We start from the raw sequence: 4,631 nt of genomic DNA on the forward strand, positions 1-4,631 counted from the left end.
GAGCTACCCTGACAATGGCAAAGAAAGTGTGATTGCACTGTGGACACTTGCAGCATCAAATTGCTATCGATCAGTGGGAAATCAGTTTGAAGTTGGAAAATCCATAGTGGGGGTCATTGTCATGCAAGTGTGCAGAGCCATTAATCATCTCCTGCCATGCAGGACTGTGCCTCTGGGCAATGTGCAGGATATTGTGGATGGATTTGCAGCAATGGGTTTCCCGAACTGCAGTGAAGTGATAGATGGCATGCACATCTCTATTTTGGCACCAGACCACTTTGCTACAGAGTACATCAACAGAAAGGGCTACTTCCCTATGGTTACGCAAGTGTTGGTGGATCACTGGGGACACTTCACTGAAGTCATTGTTGGCTGGTCAGGGAAGGTGCATAATGCTAGAATCTTTAAGAACACAGAATTGTTCAGAAAGCTGCAAGCAGGGACTTTCTTTCCCGACTAGTGAATTACCACTGGGGATGTTAAAATGCCAAAAGTGATCGCAGGGGACCCAGCCTACCGCTCCCTCCCCTGGCTCATGAATAAGGCTAAGATTTTGTCACTTTTTTTTAGTAAAAGTCACAGACAGGTCATGGGCAATAAACAAAAATTCACGTGAGCCCGTGACCTGTCTATGACTTTGCTAAAAATAACCAAGGGGCAGGGCTAGGTCAGGGGGAGGAATAACAGCTGGAGTCCCATGGAGGGGGACTGATAGGCTGAGCCTCCCCGCCATGGGGGAGGTGCACAGCCCCCACTCCAGAGCTGGACGCAACTGCGGGACAGGGGCACACAGTCCCAGCTACAACCCCAGCCACAGGTGCACAGCTCTGGCCGCAGCAGGGGGGATGGAGGGGGTTCATGGCCCTGGAAAGCCACGAGGGGGACGCACAGCACCCACTGAAGCCCTGGCCACAGGGCAGGAGCACATGGCCCTGGCTGCAGCCCCTGCCACAAGCTGTGAGGCAGGGGTGCACAGTCCTGCCTCCAGCCCCGGCTTCAGACACTGACAGCTGAAGCCCAAGAAGTCACAAAGGTCCGGTAAAATTATAGAATTTGTGACTGATGTGACCTCTGTGACTAAATCATAGCCTTACTCATGAAGCTCTACACCAACCACCTCAACAGCACCAAGTAAAGATTCAACTACTGGCTCAACTGGTGCAGAATGACAGTTGAATGTGCTTTTGGGAGATTGAAGGGACAATGGTGTTGTTTAGTCACCAGATTGGATCTCAGTGAAAAAAAAATCCCAATGGTTATAGCTGCCTACTTTGGCCTATGTAATATCTCTGAAGCAAAGAGGGAAAAATTGACACCGGGACAGAGGTGCTGTCTGCTGAGTTTGAACAGCCAGACATAAGGCTATTAGAAGAGCTCAACACAGAGCTATATGGCTCAGGGAGGTTTTGAAAGAGCTTTTGAAAGAATTCTCCATGGACTGCAAAGGGAGGAGAGCCTGTGACTGTTGAACCTGTAGACCCACAAGAGTCTGCAGCATCTGCGCTTGTGACAGAGAAGCCCCATTATGTCCTGATGCATCTCCCTCTCCTCTTCCCATGCCTTGCTTCTGTCTGCTTTGTTCTTCTCCATACAGTCTGCAGTATTTCCCCACCATGACATCTGGCTTGCATGATCTCACTGAAAATGTCATCCCAAATCCTCTTCTTTCTCCTCCTTATCTGGATCAGGCACTCTGTGGAGGGGGAAACCCCTGAAGGCTGCAATGGCCACAGCTACAGACAAAACACCCAGAGGTACCATTGTCGGTGTCGTCACAACGGAAAGTGAAATTTAAGATTCAGGACTCCCTTCCTGGCTCCCCGTAAGTTTCAAAGAAGACCTGCTTGTTGACAGTTCTGCATGGGAGTGGTTGTGTATGGCACCACTCACAGCACCAGCCATGCTGACTTTGGCCTGCAAGTGGAGAGGGATATGAGGAGGGAATTGTTCAGTTGCATGAAACTATGAGTATAGGGCCATGGTACTAACAACTGGCACCATTTTCCACAGGCGCTGGTGATTTTAGCGGATATTTCACACCTGAGGGTAACAAAGGCAGAGAGAGCACAGCTGCTGCTGTTGTCCTGAAGCTCCCAGTCCTGTATGTTGCTAGCCTGTTTGCTGCAATGGTGCTGGCCAAAGGTATCACTGACTGACATGGGAAAGTGTCCTACCACAAAGGAAGAAATAAGGCTGCCATTCCTAGAAACCTTTGGGAGAGGATTGCAGAGCCCCTCCATGAATGTTTCATCGCATTCTCTCAAGAGGATTCAAGGGACATCCCTGTGCACTTAAACAAACTGCTCGACATCACCACTACCCACAGCTAACTCTACAGGGGAATGAAAAGCAGATAACAACTCTACCTCTCTTTGTTGTACCGCTACCTCTTCTAGTAAGAGTAAATTAATGAAAAGTCAATAGTGGTGTCCTGCTAATTTGGGGGTGCCATCCCTGTAAGAGGAAATAAATGTACACACTTACCTGAGTTCCTTCCCCTGCATTAGGCTTGTCCATGCTTAACTACCAGCACTGACTGGACTGTGGTGGAGTCTCAAACAGGTCCTAGCTCACAGCATAGCTGGACCCCCTCGTCAAATGTCCTCCATCCTCCTGCTCTTTCTTGTCTACCTCCTCTTCATCCTCACTGCTCACACCAGGGGCCTACTGTGACGGGTTGGATCACAGAAACCCCCTTGGGGCTGCCAACTGATGTGCCAAGACTACTTCTGCCCCTGCCTTCCCTGCCAGCTTGTGATTCCAGAACCCTGCCTGGTTGTGCCAGACACGTTTTCCGGCCACAAACACAGACCCAAGTCTGAACCACGTCCCACAAACTGCAAGCTTAACTGAAAGCAGCTTAAGAAGTGTTCCTGTCTTTAACACTCAGATGCCCAACTCCCAATGGGGTCCAAACCCCAAATAAATCTGTTTGCCCAAATTCAAATTGTTCACCCTCTATAACAGTGGTAGAGAGGTATACGCAGCTGTTTGCCCCCCTCCCCCCCCAGATATTAATACATACTCTGGGTTAATTAATAAGTAAAAAGTGATTTTATTAAATACAGAAAGTAGGATTTAAGTGGTTCCAAGTAATAGCAGACAGAACATAGTGAATTACCAAACAAAATAAAATAAAACACGCAAGTCTATGCCTAATACAGTAAGAAAACTGAATACAGATAAAACCTCACCCTCAGAGGTGTTCCAGTAAGCTTCCTTTTATAGACTACTATTACTGTTACAGGTTACTGTCCTTTGTTCCAGTTTCTTTCAGGTATCCTTTGGGGGTGGAGAGGCTATCTCTTCAGTCAGCTGAAGACCAAAATGGAGGGGTCTCCCTGGGGTTTAAATAGACTCTCTTGTGGACACCCCTCCCTCCCCCTGAGTAGAATCCAGCTACAAAATGGAGATTTGGAGTCACATGAGCAAGTCACATGTCCATGCATGACTTAGAACTTACAGGTAGCAGCCATTGTTCACATGCTACCTTCAATGTCTTCAGGTAGACTTCTTATGTGCACTGGAGCCTTCCAAGATCCATTGTCCGTTAAGTGTTTCTTGATTGGGAACTTAATGTAAATGCCTTACTAAAACCTACTTAAAATCAAACAAGTATACAGCCAATATTCATAACTTGAATACAATGACACATGCATACAAATCGGATGAATATATTCAGTGGATCATAACCTTTACATAGATATGTTACATGGCATATGTAGCATAAAACATATTCCAGTTTTGTCATATGTACATTCATAAGCATATTCCCATAAAGCATTGTGGGATCACACCTACGACTCGGGCTTCTTGGAGATATCCATGAGGCTCTGCGGGGTGGTGGTGAGGTCTCTGCCAAGTATGGCATGCAGCTCTTTGTAAAAGCAGCAGGTCTGCAGCTCAGCACCGGGTTGACTGTTGGTCTCCCTGGCTTTCTGGTATGCCTGCAACAGTACCTTGGCTTTCACTTGGCATTGCTGCTGATCCCTGTCGTACCCCTTCTCATGCATCCCCTAAGCGATCTGCTCATAGATGTACACATTACTATGACTGGTCCATAGCTGTGCTTGTCCAACCTCTTCTCCCCATAGGCCCAAGAGTTCCAATATCTCTTTTCTAGTACAGGCTGGAGTGCATCTAGAGTGTGTAGCCGGCATGGTCAGCTGGGCACAACAACAGAGTGGTGCTTGTGCTTGCCAAGCTGGACAATCAGGAAAAGGCATTTCAAACATTTTCAGGGTTTTAAAGGGGTGGGGGGACTTCAGGTCTCCGTGACTCCTTGGCAGTTGAGTTCACAATTACAATTGTGACCATAGCGGTGAGTGTTGGGCATTGCGGGATAGCTCCTGGAGGACTGTTAAGAGTTGACATAAGTAACACAATATCTACACTCAGGCTGCATTAACCTCACCACATCAACCATGGCTCAATGCTACTATGTTGGTGTAGTGGAGAGCTTACATGGGTGGGATGCAAATTTAAGTGTAGACACATGCACAACTAGCTTGACACAAGAGGGCTTACACCGACCTAACTCTGTAGTAAGAAGAACAGGAGTACTTGTGGCACCTTAGAGACTAACAAATTTATTAGAGCATAAGCTTTCGTGGACTACAGCCCACTTCTTC

Source organism: Malaclemys terrapin, chromosome 1, assembly GCF_027887155.1.
Source record: "Malaclemys terrapin pileata isolate rMalTer1 chromosome 1, rMalTer1.hap1, whole genome shotgun sequence".
Taxonomy (NCBI): domain Eukaryota; kingdom Metazoa; phylum Chordata; order Testudines; family Emydidae; genus Malaclemys; species Malaclemys terrapin.